Here is a 24996-nt window from a genome sequence, read left to right as displayed (position 1 = left end):
ACCTTACATTGTAATCAAGCCAGAATTTTATAAATACATGAGGTATTCCTTTCAGATATCAAAACTTGCTTAGTATGCAGCTATTGATTCCTAACTTTAATAATGGAAGATGCTCTGAACTGCTAATGCTATTCACAGATTATTTGTGAATCTATTAAAATAGTCTTAAAATTACGTTCATCCAGAAAGCATAAAAGTAATTAGCTCACCAGGACTTTGTTGCAGCACTTCCGGTGTGAAATATATGCACTGTATTTCTGTACCTTGCTGATTCACAGTTTCATTCACACAGTTCCAGGCCTGTCTTTTTTATCTTATTTTCTCTGTGTGATGTCCTAAATTGCACTTGAAGCCTTGGTTCAGAATTTTTTCTAATGCAAGTTAATTTGTTTATTTTGGCACTTTCTCTTCACAATTTTTCTAGTTGTCTTTATGCTTTCACTAATACATTTAAACACTGCTAAACAGGATTCTATCATGCATTCTAGGTGGCAGAGAGATCATATCCTATCAGACGAACATTCCTGCTTCTGGAGAGAAAGTGCAAACGATCCAGATTTCTTTCAGAACTTGGTTTTATCAGTCCTAAAAAATAATCTGTATCAATTAACAGTCCCCACGTAAAATGCACATGGAAGATGGTGTTACTGGATTAACTATGCTTCTTTCTCTGGCCTATTGTGTGCTATTTTTTTTATGCACGTCAGATTTAACCCCCTGCCAATGTTCCTTTGTTGTGCTGCAAAACATCTCCTGCATGGAAAGAACAACATTTCTCCTCCTATTATTCTCATGTTCACAATTTTAACTTCCTTTATATTGAAATTACTGTTTCTCCAGATACCTTTGTGCTGGTCTGCAGTGAGGGTACCCAACTGCATTAGACCAGACTGGAAACTCACTGCCCCAACAGTCACAGATCTGAAGTTTTCGTGCACACACAGAAGGCCCCTGCACTGCCAGCTTCTAGCTGTTGAAAAGGGATAGTCTGGGAACTCACAGCCCTCTGAGAAGCAGCACTGTTTACCTGAACATGATCTCTCGAAGTCAAAGAAAGGGTGAAAAATAACAAGCTGATTAGAATGTGTGAATCTAACATTCAAGAGAAGTTCTTGCTTCAGAGTTTTAGTCTTTTCTTGCAGTACAGTTAAAAGGACCCTTCTCCCTCCTCAGTTTCAGCCCACACAAGAGAGATGCAGACATAACATTTCCCAGCAATAGGCCCTGGCTCATTCCTGCATGTTAGCAATGACTCTTATCAATGCCCACCACCAAATAGTATCTAATATCCTAGTCTCCTTAATGGGAAGATTTTTTCTCACCATCTATTCAGCAATATGTTCTCTCTTCCAACTGGCACAAACATTCAGTGGGCAAAAAATCTGGCAGCAATCTTTCCAAATTCCACCATAACATAATCTCCATTCACTTGATAGACTGAAATGAGAGGCTTTACATGGCAAATATTATTATGTTTGTAGGCTCTGTTTATGGTTTTATTATTTCAGTGGAAAGAAAAACAGCTGAGAACAGTAATTAAAAAGAGAGCTGCAAAGCACCACAGATTGATGTAAAATTATAAGAACTAAACAATTCAGCTTCTGTAATAGTAAATGTCTTTCTATCCTATTAAAATTCTTTGGAAGAATTCATACAATGGTAGATGCAAGCACACTGATGGATACAGTTTATTTGTTCTTTATGAAGACTTTTAAACCTCCTAATCCTGTAGAAGTGGCTCTTAAGAATATTTGGAAATCATATATGCCTGATGGTGCACCTGAATCAGAGTTTTAGTTCAAATTGCCCCACTTTCTGTGCTTTGGGTTGCATTGTGGAGTCGCCTTGGAACGCACAAACAGGTTTCTTTCCAGACAGAGCTAAACCAGAAGATGCAGGCCTAAAGCAGACCTGTCACACTTCAAATGCTGCCAGCTATTCAACCTCCAGACTGTATCAGAAGAGATCTAGCTGAGTACAAACCCCCAAAATGCATGAAGCATTTACATGAGGAACTGAAACTGTTTTGGTATATAGACTTGCTCCTCCTGAGCTGCTCTGCTAGCTGATGCAGACCTAGCCTGGGGGTCACTTTCACCATGTGAAAGTTACTATACCAACCTGTTTATCATAAGTTGTGATGCCCTTTTAGGGCAGTAAAAATTATCCTCGTAACTAATCATCTGCTTCTGAAAATCCCTTAGAGCAACTTACTATAGGGGGAGAACTGAAATGTGTTGGGGAGGTTGCTGTAAGGAAACTGGTGGTGGGAAAAGACTAAGGCAGCTCAATGCACTGGCAGAGTAAAGGACCTAAAGGCAGTTCATGGGCAGTGGAGCACATGGTGGGGCTGAGAAGATCTGGACATACCCTGGGAGATAAGGGTCAAACTGAGATGGCACAGTGGAGCTTTCTTCAGGTGCGTATGAAATAGGGATTAGTGCTGCTTGTCTGTTGGCAAACTCTCACTCCCTTCTCAGCCACACAGCAGAGGAGGAGATAGGAATTCGTTGTTCATGCAGCACACACTCCTCTTACAAACAACCCTTGTGCCCTTTGGCATAGACAAAGTTGTTGGCTCTGCTACCACTGGCTACTGCCACCTCTGCCTGCACAGCAAGTTGGCCCTGTCTGTCTTGAATGACACTGGCCAAAGAATGAGGGTCTTCACTGGTGTGCCAGCTTACAAGTTGCCTTGCCAGCTTCACTCACTGAGACACGCTCAGATGGTGCCTGTTACAACTCGTCTGTGTCTCCAGGCATATCCTCTACAGTCTATATTTCTAATATTCTGACCAGGCTAATTGCAAGTATCGCAAATGATGAGTGTCCTCAGATACTTCACAGCAGTGAGGTCATTCCTAGTGGCTAGTCTAAAATTGGAGAAAAATGCATGTAAGATCAACAAAGTCACCAAATGTTCCTGAGACCAGGCTCTTCTTCCCATTCTCATGTTGAGACCCTTCATAGGCTACCTGTTATCCTCATGCTTCTTTGGAATTTAAATCTATGAACTTACATTTCTCTTCAGCTGTTCTCAGCAAAACAACATGTTCTCAAAACTACAGACTTACTTTAAAACAGTTCCCACGTATTTTGCCACTCTTTGGATGTCCTCTATCTAGCAGTGCATCCTGGCCAGAAATCTAAAAACAGAATTCCAGATACTGTTTGCACTGCACTTTTCTGCAGCTCTCTTCTTCCCCTCTGACACAGCTTCCCTGTGTACAGCATCAAATTACAATGTCCTTTCTCTACTGCCATATTTGTATTGCAGTCATATGAACTTGCTATCTACATTTAGGCCTGTTTCAGTATTCCCTTGGAGGTTAGTATTAATAACCATCATCATCCTTTTCAATATTAATTCTCAATAACGGACTTCACCAACTGCCTACATGTATAATAGATCTTTGGATCCCAGCCTCATCACTCTGTGCTTATTCATAGAAAACATTTTGCATACTCTTTCACTGCTTAGAGAGAGAAACAGCAGTTGAAACAGATATGTAAAAAACAAGTGAATTAATTTGTTTTTATGCGAACAACCAAGAAGCTTGTCTGAGTGGCCCATGTCAGCATCTTTTGGGCATTTCCTTCACTTTGAGGTACTGTGACATCAATTATTTTTTATTTATTGAATATCTTGAAAAACCAAGGCTTAATTACAGCAGCAGTTATTTCTGCAGTGTTGCTTCAGTGAAAACAAAGGCTGAATTTGCAGCCAGTGTACTCTGTTAGGTCACCAGATACTCTCTCTCACTTGCTTTCTCTTTAAGTATCATGTCTTGCTGCTTTTTACTGAAGAAGCATACCCAATTGCAATACACCCTTCTTTAATCTGAAAAAGCAAACCTGGATGCTCTCCAAGATTTCTTATTTTAAGTTACCCGGAACATCGTTTTAAACAGGAGCCACATGTATTTACTGGTCGACAACCCAATATTTTTTTTCTCCACAGGAATCTTTGGATGCATACATTAATCGTATAATTATGGAAAAAAATATTCTGAATGAGAAGCCTAGTGTTTATGAAAGCAGTGTTTGATACTTCAGCTAAAATGATCCTTTACAGGGAAAAATATATATTGAAGCACTAAAGGCATTAAATATGTATTCGAATCAATCTTTCTAAAAAAATAAATCATTGCTGTCACTGTCACAAAATACCATGGGAGGGTGGAATCTGGTTTCCCAATTTGGTTCCCCAGCATGTTAAATCATAACTAGGCATGTGTTATTCAATACAGCAGAGTGATTTCCTGATTTGTTTTTAATTGCCAGTATACATAGACTGCATTTTCAGCACGAGTTATTTTAGATGAAAGAAAATGAGAACAATAACAAAGTCATCACAAGAAAACAGCTTTCTGAAAAACACATCATATTGACTCTGTTGCAGAATGGGAGCTGCCTTTACAGAAAGCCGGTTTCAAGAAATGACAAGATGCCCAGAAAAGCATAGGAACTGCCTAAGAAATATCAAGAAAGGATTCAAGCATGTCTAACTTCAGTGGGATTTAAATATAAGCTTTGTTTCAGCACATACGTAAAAGTCTTCATAAATTAGGAGTTTGTTTTATAATTGAATATATAAATTAATTCATTGTAGTGGATTCATGAATAAGAGAACCACATGTAACATACACCTAACATGGCTCCCACTACATGTTTATACAAAAGTTTTATTCTGTATTTGCCCTATGGCTGACGGTAGCATGTTAGGAAGGGAACTGGCATTTGTTCATTCTCAGCTCTTCCTCTGTATTAAGAGATGCACATTCTACTGTAACATTTTCATTTACATCCCCTTCAGGCCAATAAAAAGCACAATCATTTTCCTCCCCAGTAACTGTATGGCCATCAGCTTTAATTTCAGCACACTTTTCTCTTCCTAAAGCTTTTCATCTGGTGACAGCTGGTCAACATATTTCTTCATTATGACCCTTTTTCTAAAAGCAGCTATGCCATGCTCCCGGTAATATACCTTCTTGACAACACCTTTGTCCTTATTGTTTCATCCCTTGTAATTTTACACACATCCTCCTGATGGATGCAGAACGTCTGGGAGGCCTATATTACAGATTCTATTTCCTCTACCATGTTCATGCAGTTCCTGTGCAAAATAAATCATATCTGTAATTAATCATAAAGTCCAGAAAGACTTCAGTTAAAGGTACTGGAACGGTGAGATCCGATACAGAGTTTGCATCTGCAAATAAAATTCTACTTTATTTTCTCCAGTACCTTTTCAAATGTATGCACAATCTATGTGTATATCCATTTCATCCTGGGAGACAAGCAGTAGTTCTAACATATTTCAGTGAATGTACCTGAAATTGTTTCTAAACTATTGTGGACTGTTATCAAACAATTTCTTCAGAAAATCCAAAAACAACCAATACCACTCCATGAGTTTTTGATATTCTAGCCAGTCAACAAAGGTTTGTGCTGTTTGGAACACCTGGGATAAGCACCACTTATAGCTAACTACATGACTGATTAATCATCTCTGCAAATTCCAGATGTAACCTCTGTCTCAGCTATGTGTCCTGTGACACTGTGAAGGATTTGAGTCCCATTCATTTTCTGTCACTTTAGCACCCAGAGCAATTATCAGTTACAAACTGCATTCTTGGGAAGCAGCATATTTTCTGAGGCTGCTCTTTCAAAACCCTACTTATTCAAAGTAATGCTGCATAAACTATGACACTCTTTCAGTGCCTTCTCTTGCATGCTTTAGGAGTATATGAATTCTTCCAGTTCTGAGCACAAGTCGTTTGACATATATAGTTGAAAAAATGCTGGGAGGTTATTAAACCACAGCAGCATATTCAACTGACATGTTAACATTAGGTAGAACCTACTAATTACTGCCATCTTTGTCAGTAGACTAGAACTTTTTTCTTGCTCATGACAAATTAGTGATGATGTTTAGGCAAAGAAGAGAAATAAAATTTCCATGAATGTGTTAAAAGACTGTCCCATAGTCTTATATACTTATATAAGGTCGTTTACTTTCATGGCTCAAATCCCTGGCAGAGAAAGAAATTATCTTTTACAATTAAGAAAAAGGTAACAAAATCATATAGGCAAAAATTATACTCAAGTAGCATTAGCAATTTTGGTTCCTTTTTAGGACATACTTAATTTGTCTGCTTTTCTGAATTAGTGTCACAATTAAGATGTTCTTAATCATCTCTTTTATTTAGTAAAGGAAAATGTTTTTAAGACCAAATCAAACTGAAATTGTACCTAGAGTACCCATACAAATTAAGATATGGAGTAAGGTATTGGTGAAAAAACGGAATATAAAGTTTAAACCATTTTAGAAATGCATGTGAATACACAATTATCATTGAAATATTACAAGACCTAAAAAACCCACCAAAACTCTTCCTACCAGACCGTTAGGTTAGCCATCATTTTGTAATTGTCTGATCTTCTAAACAGGAGGAATCCTAAAGAAGACTGAAGGAGAGCATGAGTGGCATCATTTCAAAGGAGGGTCTCCATAACCACACAGCAGCACAGAATGAAGCTGAGAGAAATCTGTACCAGAGGCTAACAAATGCAAACTGAGAAGGTGGTGCTGCTTCAAGGACAGAAAAAAGAAACAGGAACTCTCAAGGACCAATGAAAGTCAGCAAAAAAAGCATGGGAATCTAGAGGAGGTATTTAGTTCAGGCAGGATGCTGAGATGGTCCTTGCAAACTGATGGTCACTGAACTGAGTGGTCACTGATGCCTTTGCAGGCATAACAAGAGTGACATGTTTTCTTCACCTTCTTCCTGCCAGTGACAACTTACACCGCCTTCTCTTTGCTACGCATGAAGAAAACGACGAGGAACAGTGTAAAAATCTCAGTGCAGTTATTGTGTTTTGTCATGTCCAGGAAGGACAGATGATGGATTAAGTCTGTCAGGGCCCTAAATGCAGTCAGAAGTTCTGCAACCTTCACCCTGCCCTGTTCCTGGAGGTTGGCTACCTGTACTCAAGGACAGATACAATATGGTGCAACGGTGTCACTTTTGGGTCAGACTTGGGAAAGAGCTATGAGAGACCCTATGGGGGCCTCTACCCCTCACCTTGTGAGTTGCATTCAGGCTTAGGCCCTTGCTCTTGCTTGTTTCTTGAGAGATCTATTTTATGCATGTTTCTGCCTTTCTGCATTGATCCCCAAATCATCTTCTCAAAACAGAAGATAGCTAAAACACTGTCCAACAGATCCTTCTACCTGCTTTTAAGACAAATCTCCAGGTGCAGCAGCTAGGTTAAGAAGAATGATCATACTGAGGTCTTACCACCACATGAACGGAGAATTTTTTAACCTTTAGCTGGTGGTTAACCTAAATCCCTGCAAATGCTAAAAGCATTTCTGTCAGTGGAGAAAGGTATGGCAAGACACCAGGCTAGACATCATAACTCTTGAAGTCTAGAGAAAAAAGCAGACCATAAAACCAAGAACTTCTAAGGTTTGGTTTCTGGATGCGTTTTATTCATCTTATCCAAAACATGTGTCCATATATATTCTTGTTCATTGGTATGGTATTAGTTGTGTATTAGACACAGATACAGACACAGTATCTGTTTGGATAATAGTGCATTCAGAGCTGAGTAGCTACCTCTTAACCACCCCCGTCTCCAACCTCTTTGATCCTCAAAAATATTTACCTTACATGGAAAGCCAAAACCTCCTTCTAGACAACCAAACTATCAGCTGCACAAACTTTGGAAAAACAGCTCCAAAGTTTTTTCTACCAAAAAAGCTCAACATGATTTGTTTGGTAAGGTCTACTCTCGATAAACTTGCTTTGATTCTCTGTTTATGGATCTGTTCCCTTGTGGAAATACAGGATGCACCTGCTTGCTCGGTTGTAAAGGGCTTCTGTGTGATGAATCATTCACGTATGTATGTCTGTCCCGCATACTAACTGCCTTGCAGAGCTGTATCAAAAACTGGCTTAACGTTTTAGATCAGCAGCTGCAAGTCTGGGTCTGACTGGGAGCTTCTTGACACTTTACATTTTGGCCTGTGAAATTTTTATTGTTCAGAAGTAAATTTCTGAACTACTGCCCCTGACTTCTTTGGAAATTTTTTCTCTCTGCATTTCAAAATACACTATCATGCCAAAATAGTATTTTCCCCATTTACTTCATTTTAAGTACAACTGAATTTTGTTCTGTGATAAGATCCTGTATTTGCCCTACCACATTCATACAAATCTTTATACTGACTTCAGGAGGTCCTGAAAAACGTGTTAAGAAACATGGCTAGCAATTTCTCCTGGACCCACAAATCTGGCAGTGCCCCCCTACAGAGCTTTTGCTCTATATTTTCTTTAGTATCTTTATTTTGCCAGCCAAAAATGATTTGCAGACTCCCAAACAATTTTAAACATCTCTTTTAATTTCAAGATGAATGCAGATAAACTGTAATAGGCAGGTGTGGAGCTCTTCTTCCATGTCATGCTTTCAGAGCTCTGAGGTACTTTCTTAAGTAGTATCTGTGAGTTGCCTAGGTGCTTTCTACAGCAGTTGCTTTTTGTGGAATAGCTGGTTTTGGCTGATAAAATCTTTGTTTTCAGAGAAAAGAAACAGAAAAAAGAAAAGGAAAAAAACTCACTGAAGCATGTAAAATAGCATAATTAAGACAGCAAACTGGCTCCAAATATCTGAGGTGAGATAATTACTTCTCCAAAAAGTAGAATGAGGGTGGTCACTGCATTCTGAGCATACATGCCCATGTTCATTGAACTGTCTTAGGCCCAGGTGCCTAAAACCAAGACTGTGTTAGCTAGATTAGAGGGAAGAAATAAAAAATCCCTGAAGTGGCTGAGATAGTGACTAAAAGCTTCCACGTTTTGCAGTGGATTTAAAGGCAAAGAAAATGAAGATGATTAAGGAAACTGGCCCATGGTGTGGTTCCCTGGGGCCATTCACAGGGGTTTAGCTGTTCAGTGTATCAGTCTTTGTTGTAGGCTGTGCCCAGAACACCTTCAATGACCAAGATTAAAGAACACTAAGAGTAAAGCAGAACATTTTCATTAGCTTTTTTAAAAAGCAAGTAAACTGGACATTAATTTCCCAGGTTTTGAAAGTAAAGGAGTGAAGATTTCTGCTAAGTTTCAGCCACTTCTATCCAATGGCACACTAGAAACCTCAGCCTTTACAACAGAATCTCCACTACCAATTTACACTTTGAATTTACTAACATAAATGTAAAGCATCCATGTAGTTCATGTGCCATGTATGCCACGTAGCTGTGCTGTCAATTCTGTCTACGGCAGAAATTAGACTCGGATGCCTCCACAAGCAGCACTGATCTCTCACTCGCACAAAGCTGTATGCAGCCTACTATTAATACTCAAGCAAGGCACATTTTACCCCTGTTCATCACAGCGTGGTTGAGCCAGGAATTGTGAGTTTCAATAAAAATGAGTAATTTTACCAGAGAGCAACACAAACTTGAGATGCCCTTCACCAGTCTCAAAATATCTTGTTTTCCTGGATCGCATCCATACCCTGTGTGTCAATGGTAGCTGCAGAACAGTTGAAGTGACTCAGATTCAAGGCATAAAGTGGGGATTTTAATATGGATACTCATGATGAATCTAAGATTACTTCATTTTCATATAAACTTGGGGCATTCTGGGTGTCGTTAGGAGCCACCTCTTGCAGTGCTGCGCGCCTTAAGGGACCCCTGAGGATACAAATGTTTAAACCAGGGCCTACCCCGTGCATCAAGAGACCGCTCAAAAAAGAGACTAGAAAGAAACCAGCATAGCTGATGGAAAAATCCTGAACGTGGCAGAGCCCTCTGCCCGTGGCTCTCGGCCTTCCAGGCAGGCAAAGCAAACCGCTGATAACACCGAGGCGGGCCGGGCACAGCGTCTCTCCCAAGGTCAGCTATTTGAGGTACAATAAACAGGAAAACATGCTGGCGGCTCACCCCGCCCCACACAGCCGGTTGCCACGGTGACAGCGCCCGCGCGCCCCCGGAGGCCGTTGGCCGGCAGAGCGGGAGCGGGGGCGCCACCTGGCGGCGCCCCGCCGCGGTGCCGAGGTTAGCTGGGTGACGCGGAGGCGTCGGGTGACGGCTGCGGAGGGGGGCGAGCTGCTGGAACCCCACCGGGATCTCGGTGGCGGGCGGCGAGCTTCCAGTTTGCAGCGGATGCAAGCAATGTGCACAGTGGCTAACCTTGCCCGGGGCCCGCCAGCGGCCTGAGGCAGGGCTGGGCACTCACAGGCCTCACTGCCCTCAGGGTCCATTCAGTCCTGTCTCTCCTCAGGACTGCCGTGCATCCCACATCTTCTTCCCTACACAGAAATTGTGCTTTTAGATGAGTTTTCACAAGCACAGTAGTTGTCAGGCTTCGAAGAAGATGAACAGTCCAGTTAAATAACTTGATGGTGCATCCTTTTTATTGCAACAGATCCATTATATTATAGGCCTTGTGGTTATCACTGTCCTAGGGACGATATGCAGTGTGCCTTACTCCCATGAGGGATCTCCCATGCCGATCTTGCAAGTCCCATGAATTGCATTGGTTTGCCTGGGCTGTGGCCTCAAGTTGCAATTGCTTATTAAATCGTATCAATTATTTATCCTTGAGACTGGGGAAGCCCCTCTCTGATATGATTTGAACATATGCTCAAACCCAAACATGAGTAATTCTTTACAGCAAGAACAATATTGCATTTACAGGTGAGCAGGATAAGCAGTGTTTAAATATACTTGTTTCAAAGAACTCTGCTTTATCTTTTAAATAAATTGCTTCAGAGAATAACAACCTATTCACTTTAGCATCAAAATAGCAAGAATGTATTTTAAAAGAGCTGTTTTTTTCTGTCCCTGGAAATGGCCTGCCTACCTCCTTTTTTAAACACTGTTTTTATAACTCCCAGTGGCCTGGATTCAGCATGGAGTTAATATTTTTCTCCATGACGCAGTAGGCAGAACGTGCTGAAACTTTAAAACCCAGAAGCATGTTCTCTATGATAAACAAAACCAAACTAAAAAAAAATATCTCTAAGGACTCCGCAACTCATGGGTTTTACCATCTGGCACACAGTCCTGGCACACTGTAAATCTTTGGAAATGGTATCTCCTTTACAGACCCTAATACATAAACCCCATATGCCAGAGGCTCTCAGAGGCTACCCCGTTATGCTGCAGACATCACATTATAGCAGTGATCTTCTATGAAGACAAAACTTTTATGATATTTTAGATGGTAAAAAAATCCATTACCTCCAAGCCATAACAGCATGGATGTTGTCAGGGAGGCAACTTTTAGTCACGGTGCCTTTCTTTCAAAAGGTCACCAATCACACTCAACACAGAGAGCTGGGAGATGAGCGAAGGCAAAGCAGGAGAGGGGGGGTTGAATGCTGAGTGCTTTAAAGATAATTCCAGAGTTATCTCTGGAAAATATTAAAACAACTCACATCAAGACATCTAGTAATACAAGATACCGAGGTTACATTTGATGAATACCAACCCTAATGACAAATATACTCTGTGTAAATCTGAGCTCCATGACTTTTGGCAAGGATATTAGCCAACAGCTCAACAGCCCTGGCACAGATTATCAACATGCCCATAAGTTTCTGCAGGCACATCTGTTAAATCATTCCTCTGTCCTTCCCTTCAATATATAATATCGTAAGTGTTGACCACTTCATCACCAAGCTCTCTGTCATAGGCCATACCTGGCCTGCCCAACATGAAAGGTCTGAATGAAGACTAGAGGCATTTCTGAGCAGGTTCTGATGCCAGAAAGCCTAATCAGGTCTAACCCTGTGAATAATAAACATGTGGCAGTAGATCCAGCTCATCTGCTTTGTAGACTCTGAATCTTTTTGATCTGCTAAAATTAGGTTAATGAAGATACAGGATGCATGTAAGAAACAGGAAAGAGAGTTTCATCAACATGATGGACTGACAGCAGTTGAGAGAGTCTAACTGCTTTCAGGGGATTCGTAGCAAATTTTTCACAGGAGAATTTTAAGGAAGTGTTTACAGGAGGATGACATGGTAAACTGTATAAGTTCACAGGGAAGACCTTCAAAACCTAACACTGCGAGAAGCTGACTCAAAAAGGCATATTCCAAAATGTTAACGAGTGGATGATGGATACTAGCATCTTAACGTGACAGGAAGCAGAAGCAAGATCTTAAACCTGATCTGAAGAGATGAGTGAGAGAAACAACGTGGGAGGAAGTCTGTGTGGGAAGAGCAGGACAATGTGTTGTAGGCATTGAAGAACACAGAGGCCATATGTTAAGGAGGGGGATGAGCCTGAGACAGGAACAAGGAACAGTCAGAACAAGGAACAGTCTTTGCAACAGAATTTTTAATGTATCTGATTCTTTTTGGAAAGCTTAGAGGGGAAAAAAACAATTTTGAGGTATGGCAGGTATCTCGCAAGGTACAAAGAAATGACATATTGCAGAGACACTATAATGGAAAAATGTACAGGATTTAAGCACAGCACTACTGCACAGATTTAGAGATACTTGAGTTATACCACAGGCCTGTCTGATGTTGAGGGAAATTATGTTGCTTGTTGGGAAAACATGCGGGTGAGGATGGAGAATTACCTCTGAGCCTGAATATGAGGGGGTTTTAAGAGCTTTTTTGGGGACCATAAGTGGAATCTCTTTTTTTCTATTAAATGCTGAATTATGATTTCTGATATAAATAGGAATATATATGTATCAGTATACGTCTTGACAGTAATACCTACCAATGATATAAAATGCAGCACCATAGTAAGTAAGTGATTGAAAACAGGGACAGTAGCAGAGGAAGTAAGAGGTAAATATGACTCTAGAACTTATGTTCAACAGATGTAGCAGAAACTGCAATGCAAAAATATTCTATATATTCCTTGACTTTAAACATTACTAGGCAAGAAAAGTGAATAAAAGTGAAGTCAGATTTGGCTGAGAAATTTCATATTATCAGCAGTTTTTCTTAAAGCGGGGAAACCAAAGGTTGTCTATTCATATAATTTCTTTCAGACATCTTGGTGAATTTCAGTTTCATGATCAATTTAAGCTGATCTAAAACCAGCCTAATGCCAAGATACATGGTTGAACTATCACGACATTTCTGCTGCTGCTTTTCTATTACCAAATTAAATCAATTTAAAGTTAACATTAAGCATGTTAAACATTTAAAGTAAACATTACTAGTTTTAAGCAACATCAGTGGATTGACCTGATCTTCCCATGCCTGCCCAAGTCACTATAGCTGATGCAAGGGAGAGGGCAGGAACAAGCAGTTTGGGATGGGATGGAGAGGGAAGAGGCAGGATCGCTCCTTTCCAGGGCAGCAGTTTTAGATCAGCTTAAGCCAGCCATGAAATAGGAGTACCAAAGACTCAAAGCTGGTGTCAAATTTAGGGGCTCTGAATGATGATTAAGAGTCCATAGGTCTCCTAGTCTTTATGCATTTTTCTCTCCACTTTTCAACAGTTTCACAGTAAAGGATAAATATTTTCTCTATAAAATAGAAATCATAAAAAAAAAACTCTCTTCTATAAATTACAGTTTTTCAAAGGAAAAATAGAGAACTTTTGCCACAGATTTTCTTTCACATTTTTCATTCATTTCAGTCCTTACATTACAAAGAAATGCGTACATATTTTACATTAATTACACAGTTCAGATTATTGGTGATTCAAAGGCTGTAGCAACTTTTCACTTTTGCTGAATTTCTATATCCTTAATTTATTTCCAGATTTAGCAAAATACAGTATCAGTTTAAACAATTTATTTTGCTTTCTGTTCTTTAAAAGTATAAAAATATCTGTGAAGTTTTTCATAACTTCTGTGTGTTCTGGTTTTCTTTTTTGTTTTATCGTTGCTTTTTTTTCACCACAAATGACTGAGCTTGTGCTTAATACAGTGATCATGCAAAAACACATGATGTAGCAAATGAAAGCTTGGCAGGATATTGTTGCAAAAATTCTGCAAATATTCCAGCACACATATTAAAAGAAAAAAGCCCCAGCACATATATATTTGGCAGTTGAAATTTACTGACATTCATGTTTGCTAAACTTTAAAATGCAGGCGTGAGCTCATAAAAGTATATTTTAGACTATCCATTATTTATTAAAAGCTGCTTACATGCTCATCCAATTGGGTAGCAAGAATAATGTGTCATTCATTTATCAAGCTTACTCAACTAAGCAAACCAGCTCATAGTTTAAATATCTAATAGTGATACTTGTGCAAATTATTTGCGACCCACAAGTGAATTTAAAAAGGCATGGAATACATTCTCATTGTGGATAATCTGGGGAGGGCACTGTTGTCTGTTGCAAATAAATCTTAAAAAAAAAAGTTACATTTCTCATCGTGAATTAAATGTTTTTCTCCAGCAAAGTGACTGCTGAGCTTATTTTAGGTTATATTCATAGATGCCAGTAAGGAAAAGCATTGTCCTTTTAAATCTATTTTATCAACTTTGGTTTGCTCTCTAATCTTAATTCCTTTGCCTCCTCTTTTTCCTGTCATTTACTGCTACATTTCTATTTTTAACTTTTGGGATCTGAAGTATGTTGCCCATAGCTTGTATTTTGTATCAGCATGTCATATTTTATATCAACATTGTAATTTTTATATTTCATATCAGCATGTTTTAACACTATGAATGTTTCACGAGAACCATGACATCATAAAAAAGGCCATCTAAATTTAGAAATAGGAAATCAAGTGGGAAAAATAAAAACTTGAGAAAAGTTAGCAGGGCTTCTATTGCAGTAATTGTCCTGAAAATTGTGCAACAGATCCATTCTTAATGAAACAATATGTTAACAGATCTGTTCTAATGTTGTAAGTGTACACAATATCTTTCCTGTTTTAGGAATCCGTGCAACATCTAAAACTGTTGTCCAGAATTCAGATGCATATGTAACTGTATGCAGTTATAAAGAAAGGTACACTAAAATAGAATTGCTAGAACAATTCAAACTTACATCAAATTTTATTAAACTATGAATATGTTCAGATAGTACAGTCAGTACTGTTCTGAATTCTGTGCAGATTCAGAACTATTAAAGAACAAAATCAAAATGGCAGTATAGTACCTGTCAAGAGCTGAAACCAGTCATAGCTGCAGTTCTTGTTTTGCCTTTACTATTGTGACTTTTCCAGTGGTTCTGATGATACAAACAAGAATGACAGAGATGAGTTAATAGCTTCTGCCTAGCATCCTTCAGAATATCCTGTGCCCCATTTCCAAAGGCCCATATTAATCCTTAAAGACCTCCTGTTCTGGAATGTTAACTTTAATTATGTGCTTAATCACTTTCCTGAAACAAAACGTAGAAAATCAACTTTGTTAGTGCAATATATAATAGATTTTGTGGGCACAGCAATTTTTATCGTATTAGAATGAACAATCCACCTTGATGTCTTATCCTTTTTAATAATTTATATTCTCAGCCGTCATTTTTACAGTCCTATATTCACTATGAAGATTTCTTACTGAAAGTATAAAGTAGCCCTTTGGAAAGATAGGAGAAAGGAAATAGCCAAACAGAATGTTCGCTGAATCTATGCTGATTCTGTTCTGACATTCCCCAAAGATAGTAAGACACAGTTACCTACCTATTTCTTATAGCTTTTGTTATTACTGAGGTTGAAGTAGTTTTTCTTCTATAAACTTTCTTATGCACTGTTACACAAAATCAATAACTAAAGAAAAAAAAAAGACCTTATTTTCAAAGGACATTCATTTTCATGTGATACTTGAGCCACATGGTTAGACTAGGATAATCTATCTATCTAAATAGAATCATCTTCATTACCCAGAAATTATGATATGTGATAGGATATATCATATATACCTATCCCATGATATGGGATGTTTTTTAAGCATTTTCTTTATTATTTGAAAAGAATAAAAGTTTGCCTAACTACAAAGTAATGTGATAAAATTATCTCATTGGTCTCTGAGATTCTGATCACTTTATTATTCTTGATCCTTTAAAATTTAAGGAAAATTAAATCCTTTCAACAATATGTAAGAAATATTATTTTCTTTTTAAAGAGATAAAGACTTTTTAAAAGAAACAGATTATACCATATCCACAGCATCTGTTGCTAAATTTGCCTTTTTACTACTTGCATGGATGTGAGGAATATTTCTAGAAGCCTACATTTTATAGAGTTGACATGCCAAAAGTTCACTGACCACACTGTCATCTTCCTAATAGCTTTGTTTGCTAGTTAGTTGTTTCTGAGTGCACTTGTTCAAAAGGATTTTGAAGCTGCTGATGTGTTGTATTTAGTTCTTTTGAAATGCTGAAAACAGTGTCTTATTATGTTTAGCTTTTAGCTTACCTTTGTAACCAGTTCTAATTGTTTAATTTACCCATGCCCTTTTAAGGTGGACAGCAGAAAAATCCTCTCTTCTCAAATTGCCCGAAGATTATCCTTCAGTCAGTTGTCCTTACACTGAATTGGTATTTAAATAGGTTTTTTCAGTGAAACTAAAATTACAGCTGTGAGGTTAAAGATAGAACTTTAGAGTTCAGGACTTGGCAAAGGGTTCCCTGCCCAGCCTTAGGCAGGACTCTCCATCTTCTTGCACCTAAGTTTATTAACCCTTTGTAAAATGAAAAGAATAGCCCAACTCTTCTTCCCCTCCTTTGTGCACTACTGGGATTTTAAGCAACAAGGATCAAGATCTTTCACTAATTATATATTAGGGACTATAATTTGTTAATAAATTTTAAAGATTCATGATTTTAAGAATAAGAGTAGTCCCATTGAGATACTTTTATGTGTGGGCAATCTTTCCAGGGTTGTTAGGACTGTTTAAAAAGTATGAAGACTTTGTGGCATTTTTGCAGTTAGGATGCTATTAAATTGCCTTTTTGCTCCCATTTTTAAGAAAGACTTTGAGCCAGCTGCTGGCTTAGCCAGCATGATAATGGCAGAGATAGAATTAAAAGAAACTTTATTTCCCTTTGCACTATGACATTCTGAATCCAGGCTGAAGGTTAGATTTAGCCTACCTCTTTATGACACTGAAAATTATATGTGTTTATCTCTAAATATCAGGTGCACTTTTCTTCAGCTGTCAGTTAGACTTAATTCTGTTGTTAAAGGATTTGGCAGTTTGTGACTATTAAAAGAAGTCTGAAAGGGATATTGCTACCCTTGGCTGAGTTTTGCATTTTAGCTGCATCACTATTTAAAACCTCTATATTTTCCATGTCACATGAATTCTCAAGTGTCGTCTTTCAGAAGAATGGAGAACAGCTTTCAATACAAGCATGCAGAATATACCTATCTATCCTCCCAATATCCTGTTTATGTATTTTATATATTTGCTTAATGTTTACTTAAATGCACCTAAAACCCAATAACATCTGCATGTTACACCAATGAAAAATGGACTATAAAATCATAGCAAAACTGAAAGTCAGAATGACAGAATATTCTTTGTATATTCATATAAGGAGCAAAATCTAGAAATTATCTAAATTCAATCTTCCCAGATCTAAAATTCGTAAATATAGAACAAGTCAGGCATTTCTCAAGTTAAAGTAACATGCCATGAAGGAGATAAAATAAATTTGAGCTATTTTAGATTGGACAGAATATTACTTCTGATTTGCAGACACCTTCTCTATGAAACCTATAACAGTAATTTCTATTCTTAGCAACAGAGGAAATTCTAAGTTGACTACCTCCTCAAGTAATGTTATCTGATACCTAATGTTTCTGAGAATGAGGTCTCCAACATGAGGACACCATGGGTATGCAAGTATTTACTGCACCCATGATACAATAATTTTCCTTTAGGAGTTTCTGAAGTAAAAAGAGTGTCTTCATTTTTAATTGAGATGAACTAGCTCTATCAATTGATTTGAAATAATTAATTTCTGCTTGGAAAATATGCACTGCCTGTACTTGTATCATGTTTAAATAAGACCTGATCCTTCTACTCATATTGGTTGTAAAACCATTGCAATGGAAGTGTGCATTATCTGGTAAAATATATGTATTTCTCTGTGTTTGTGTATATCATATACATATATATTTCCAAGCAATGAATAATTATAGAAGATGTTAAAAAGATTTCTCCAGGTCTTTTACTTCTTAATATATTATACCCTTGGTAGAGGGAGACTTCTCAGTCTTTGAATATTGAAACCGATAATAGTATGTGTTAGCATCAAGTATGAAGTTAACACCAGTTACAGATATAACCTTCCCACTGGGAAATCATTAAAAAGTTCCTCTTTCTGATTCGTGTGTAAATACCTAGATTAGATTCTTAATAAGAATTCTGTGAACTGTAGTTGAAACAAAAATAACAGATCTATTTGAGGTTTGTTACAGTCACTTCTATGTCCAGTTGACCTTGTCCCAATTTTAGCTTTGTTTTCCTCCTCTGTGTGGCTTCTGGGAACCTGCTTTGAAAATAAAATCTACTCAGAGGGTCAGCTCCTGAATTTCTTACTCTGATAAAACTTCTGCCTAGCTTTGCCTGGCAAAGACTTGTAAACAGTTGCCTTTGCACTCCTCATTTCTTTTTCTGAGTCAGGGCTAAAGTTCAACTGCTAAGGCAATGAGAACCTAGAACAAATTGGGATATATTCAACATAGTAAATGTTTTCCAAACTAAGATTCATAATAGTGGAAAAAAAACAACCTACCAGTTCAAGCATACAGGAATTTTAATATCTATAATGTTTGTACATTCAACATTAAGAATTGGGGGGGGGGGGGGGTAAGATGTAAAAGGGGGGGAAAAAATGTAAACTAACTTTACCCAAAAAGCTAATATTAGCTTCAGCAAAGCATTTCCAACTCAGACGATATGCTAATAACTAGACTATGGCTTTAAAATGCAAGTACAGAGCACTTTTTCAAGGTTTTCATACTGTGATGAGAGGGGAAAAAAGAGGTAGTGCACATTCTGCTTCTTTCCTCCATAGGCTGAGGATACATTGTGTAGCTTTTAACATTGCACTGGGCTGTAAAGCAAATCAACACATGCATCTGCCTCTTTGCTTCTCTTGCGCCACAGCAGGAGCATGTACTACTTGTGTTACCTATGTGGTAACACTGAGAAAAACCATTGTGTTTTTTAATTTTCATCAGTTTCTTGCTCTTCCTCAGTTTCTTGATTAATCAAGATATTATTAACCAGACCTCTTTCATAAAGTGCTTTAAAATGTTTAATAGTTTATCATCATTTGTAATTGAAACAATGGTAAATCGTCACAGGATCACTGGTAATTATTAGACCAGTTTTGCTTTTAAATAGCCATGACATGACAGTTTCTTCAATGATGATCTAGTATGTACCAGCAAAGCTTAAATTTCTGTCCCCGTTTCTCAATTATGCTAAAAATTTCTATTCTGCTCTGATAAACTAAAATAATCCCCAAACTTAAACCTCAGAGATCACATAAATCACGGTTTTCCTGGTGACATAATATACATTTATTGTGAAATACTATAGTAAAAAAATCAGAAGGCTTAATCTGGGGCCACCACTGCTTTTGAGCATTTCATATGCAAAAGATGGACATTTTAACTAATAATTTCCACATAAACTCTTCTGGTCGCATAAGTGGTCCCAATAGCTGTGCACAAACATTCATGTGTGCAGGCCTCTGCCCTGGTAAGTGTTGTAATTCTCTGTTAACACAGTTAATTGCTAAGCATCAAATGCTGCTACTCAGTGGCTAATAGGTCTTTCACAGCCTGACCAAGCAATAGCGAAATAAGCAGTCCACAATGCAGACCAGAGCTGCAGTGACCTCCACAGTGGCAGATTGTGTACAAATTCCCTGGCTATCCCTTACTTTTTCCCAAGTCAGCTGCATGCTATGGTATGGAAAAAAATTACTGAGGATTGCATAATGCATCTATGAAAGCCATATTCGTCAAACCCTTTATCTCCTGTTGTTTTTAACAGAAACACAAAGGGAAGTATTGCATCCTCCTCACTTTACACAGAGTAGTAGACTCTTAAGTCTAATAGAAATAGCCACATCATTAAGACAAAAAAGATTTGTGGGCCGATATATCTTGCTCATCTATTTTGATAAAGGAATTATGTGCCTGTTTGTTTCTTCTACTAGTATAGCTGTTGATGTTGTGTGGGACCATCAACAAATACAAGACCGGATATTATCCATACTGAAGTAAATGTTAATAACCCCACAAGGATAGCAGGTGCTAAGAGCTTGTGAAACAGGTGCTATATAGCTAAATTTGGAAGATATTTTTGGATACCACCTACATTGCAAAGCATGTAGTATTGATTTCAAACTGTTTAGCTGTTCATCTTGTGAAAACAACACAACAAAATAATTGAGAGGAAGTTTGCAGCAGGATGGATACACAGAAAATACATCAGTTATTTCAGAAGATAACATTTCAGTAGATGAACAATAACCACCATATTCACCATATAACATTCTACATGTTGCATTTTATGTCCAGCAAAAGATTTGCAAGAAAAACGCTGACGTACTTAGAGTTTTGAAAAATTATCTACTTGAGCAGCCAATAGAATACAGAAAGATTCTTCCCAAGAGCATCATGAGTTGTAACATCCTTTAGAGTACAACATTTAGTGAATAATGTATGTCACAGGTAAACTATGCTGTTAACTGAAGTATTAGATCATAAAGCAGTCAGATACACTCGATTTCAAATAAAAATGGTCTGAAAAGAACACTAAAGTATCAAAATTATAAAATATCATTATTAAAATAACTTTTGTTTGACGTACTATAACCATCTTGTTCTACAGTGCACGAAAGTTCCTGGCAAAGTAAAGCTTTTTCAGTTCTTGCTTTGATAAAGAGAAGTAAAACAGAAAATTTCTTTCTATCTGGCTCTTTTGCTTCAGCCACCATCTATCTCAAACCCTAATATGGAATATGGCATAAATTCAGCCACACATTAGCCAAAGATTACTCAACGTCATGTGCACAAAATTAATGCCAGTCACTTGATGAGTTCAGTCAGAAAGTACAAATGAGAATTTCTGAGACTTTTGTCAGTCAGCTTTCCACAAACTCTACTGACGATCCACAAATCACGTTCTTAAAGGTTTACATTTCGGGTGATTCTGCCCAGATGTTTCTCAGATTGATACATTCATCTGTCGTATTTCAGGACTGTTCTTCCTGTCTTTCAAAATAATAACATATAGAGATGGTAGAGCTTTATAAAGCATTGTTTTTTTGGGAAGATGACTGAACATTTGCACAGATACTTCTTCACTTTTCATTCACCATTTTTCTTTTGAATTTAAGTTAAAATATAAAATCTGCTTGGAGCAGAGGATAAATGTAGAATTTTTCATTTCAGATTGTTGACATTGGCAAAGCTATAGGCAATTGTAATGAAAAGAACTACGCAATGTTAACTTTGAATGCAAGTACTGATTCCATCTAAAATACATCAATTTCAGTATTATTTGCTCTGCCCTATAATAGGGAAGTATGTAGGAATTAGGGCTTTTACGTTTATGAAATGTTAAAATCTGCTCTCAATTATTAATTATTAATGCAATTAGTTAAAAACCAAACAAAAACAAAAAAATAAAAAAAAAAAAGCCACAACAAAACCAACCAAACAAAAAAAAAAAAACCAAACCCAAACTATAAGGATCAAATTCCTCACAGAATAACTGAAGCAAAGTCACTTCCAATGATCAGTTTGCCCCAGTATGCTTACTACTACTGCTGCAACAGTCTTTTGAAAATGCAGACTTGGAAGATGGAAAGAATGAAGAATGAAAAAGGACCACAATGTCTGACACTAATAATTCTTCGGTTTTCTCCTCATTTAAGGACTTTTCCCTGGTTCTTAGGCGTGCATTCCCCAGGAATGAAATGAGATTATTCCCTATTTTGCTTACCAAAGTGCAGAGGAAAGAACCAAGCCAAGGTCTGTTCACCTTCTGCGCTGGCTTACAAAGCAAGTCTTAATTCTTGGAGGAGCCACCTGCTCCCAAAGGCATGTAGAAGTATCATAAATATTTCAAATACTGCCTGTACTCTGGGAAGCTCCAGGAGGCATCGGGGTCTCACTGGAACAAGAAACCTCCCCTGGGAAGTCATGAGGTTATGCAATGCCTAGCTGTGCTTCTGGGGATAACCGAGCTTGCTGTGTTGCTTATTAAAACTCAGATTACTTCTTACTCCTTTCAAATCTACATTTGTGGTTTCTTATTAACTGTAGCATATTATCAAAGTCTGATGATACAAAGTCCAGTGTGTGCATTCCTTTACTTTTAGTCCAGTTTCCACAGGAATGTAGCTTGCATCTGCAGTATTTGTATGCTTCTGTGTCATCTCTCTGCCAGCCCCTAGTAAATCCATTAGCTACTTTTACCTAAATTCAGCAGAGAGCTAGAAGACTCATCTGTATTTATTTTCTATGAATCTCATGAAAATAAGCAGCCAGGAAGGTTAAGAGGGAGTCAGACGCTGCTCTCCTGGCAGGAAAGGCTGCAGTATGAGTGCAACCATGGAATCCACATGGAAATTCACCTCAGCTACGAATCATAGAAGAAGAGGCTTCATTAATTCCACTGCTCGTGGAACTACTTGTTTTGTGTAACACATGTACACTGAGAATTTGGGTGGTAATAATATCTTTGCTAATTCATAAAGCACTAACACTTGTACACTAATGTATATAAACAGCAAGACATATTGATCGCCTAATGCATCTCCCATGAACACCAAAGGAATCTTTCCACCGAGTTAAGTGGGAGTTGGACTAGGCCCATGCATAGTATTACCCATCATAAACATTTATAATAGCAAGATTAAAACATAATTTAATCTGTAAAAGACTCAAAAGCAGAAACAAAAGAAACATTTTAATCAAGTTTTCAATGTCATGGTAGATTTCATTTATGCAAACAGCAGCAAAAAAGGAAAACATAAATTCATATTAATAAAGGCAGAAATGAGTGTACCATAAGTGCAAGTAGTGTTCACTTCCTTCACTACTCCTGCAACTTTATGATATTTTGGAAATTAAACTTTCCATTATGCTAGTTCTTGTTCAGCCACACTCTGCCTGCAGAGGTGGTTTTCACTGAAGTACAAGATCGCCAAAATTATTCTGCTGGATGGAAAATTAATGTATATGAGCATTGAAATTCCATTACTCCTTTTTAAAAAAACATCTATGTAAATTAACATGAAAATTTACAGAAGACTTGGCTTTCATGGACTCATGGAAGTCCTACAGAGGCTTTGGTAAATGCCTCCATTGAGGAAATATTTCATATCCTCCAGTAGCCTGCTATTCCACCCATGCTTCTGAACCAACATTTAAGCTCAGCTAAGAAGCCATTAACTGTCCAGATTAGTCCTGTACAGGAAAATTCTGCATGGGGAAATGGAAATTCCATGGCAAGCTCCTAGCAGAGTTCTGTTGTATTGTTCTTGTAGGGGTTGTGTTCCCACAGAATGAGCCATGGGCTTAGCCCAAGGGGTCCTCACAGGATTCATCAGGGACTAGCAGAAATTACACGTAAAACTTCTGTGACTTTGGACTGAATTTTGGATCCCCATCTCCCAAAGAACTGTACTGCCAAGTTCTCCCTCACTAGCTGCTGCTGCCCCAGAAGCAAAATTAAAAGGTCATTAAAATTTATATAGTTTAAATGTCAGCTAAGAATTTCTGCTGGTAGGTTTAGGTCTCTGGTTTTGCCTCTCCTGATGGCAAACCCTCAGTCCTGTGAAAGACCATCCAAAATAGGAGGGAAGTTCCTGAAAAGGAAACACTGTTTCCGTCTATAGGATTCATCTTGGGGTTATGTTTTTTTGCTACTGGGAAGTGTTTGAACTACTTAAGCCTACGTTAAGTTGCTGATCATTGTATCAATCAGTATGTATGTGTGCTTACCAAATACTTTTTTTAAAAGGAAAAAAAAGAAAAAGTTTTAAGTATAAGCTATATTTATTGGAATAGTTTTCAGTCCAGGAATGTGCCCTGACTGGATCTTGAATGAATAGCAGGGCAAGCGTGTAAGTTAGCCCTTCTCTCATTTTCCTGTTCTTCTTACCTCCGTGGAAAGAAAGCACACACACATAGGCCAGACCATAGCATGCCCTATCACATCCCCTGAACTGGGTAATCATGGGTAGCTGGTAGCACCCAAGTAAACCGTGGTAGAGCCTAACTGACTTAGAAGACTAGATCCTTTTTTCAAATCGATGCGAGCATACAGGATTTTACACAAAATCACCTACATACACTTGGAAATCTAAACTGTGTCTTGTTTGAGTCACACAGGATGTAGGCTTTCCAATAGGAATTCTGGCCACAGAACTTAAGTGCTTTAATTAGCCATTGCACTTTGTAAATTTTTAGATATTGTTTCTCCGCTATTGTACTTCCTTCAGTATCTTATTGAATGAATTTATGATTCACTTGCCTGTGATACAACTAGAGTTTGTGAATTCTTAGAAGACAGAAGTCTTAAGATCCAATGTCGATTAATGACAATATGAATGGTAATTAAATGGGACGAAGAGCAAGGTATATTGTCTATGAAATGTTGATACTACAGTAAAAAAGCAGACCACACGAGGAAGATCTAAAATCTAGGGATGAAAAATGGGAGATGCATGCTGCACTCCAGCTTCTTGAGAAGTTCTGAAATAGTGTTACTGAGGTGTTGCACTATTCCCTCACTATTCCCTAATACACTCTCAATGGGCCTTTCTCAATGTCTTTAATTGATACTGTTCATTGTGAGAGGCCTATGTAGAAAAAGAGTAGTATAGAGAAAATATAGTGGTTGCTGGCAAAGACATGTAACATCTGGGCTCAAACATTATGCCCTAATACAAAGTGGAACATCTCCATCTGGAGACACTGAGAATCTTCCCAGAGTGATCTATGTTGTGCTGTGAGAGCACCGCTTAGGAAGGAGGGAAGGAGTTTCAAGCCCTTTCAGGTAGAGAAAGAATC

At 37.9% G+C, this 24996-nt stretch overlaps 1 long non-coding RNA gene across 5 annotated transcripts in view; it reads right to left on the bottom strand.

The window, feature by feature from the left end:
• Positions 1-22101, bottom strand: part of LOC136014266 (uncharacterized) — a 65745-nt gene extending 43644 nt beyond the window's left edge. For 2 of the 5 annotated variants that reach the window (XR_010612592.1, XR_010612588.1), the window contains exons 1-3: positions 21920-22101; positions 15105-15176; positions 3075-3146 (exon numbers count right to left, since the gene is read on the bottom strand). This is a non-coding gene — a long non-coding RNA (uncharacterized LOC136014266). The remainder of the gene's footprint in view (positions 1-3074; positions 3147-15104; positions 15177-21919) is intronic. The other 3 variants (XR_010612590.1, XR_010612589.1, XR_010612593.1) reach the window with 3 other exon arrangements.
• Between the last annotated feature and the right edge of the window lie 2895 nt (positions 22102-24996).

The sequence above is a fragment of the Lathamus discolor genome, chromosome 5, assembly GCF_037157495.1.
Source record: "Lathamus discolor isolate bLatDis1 chromosome 5, bLatDis1.hap1, whole genome shotgun sequence".
In the NCBI taxonomy this organism is placed as follows: Eukaryota; Metazoa; Chordata; class Aves; order Psittaciformes; family Psittacidae; genus Lathamus; species Lathamus discolor.
Note: the sequence above shows the minus strand (reverse complement) of the source record. Positions and strands in the feature narration are given on the sequence as shown.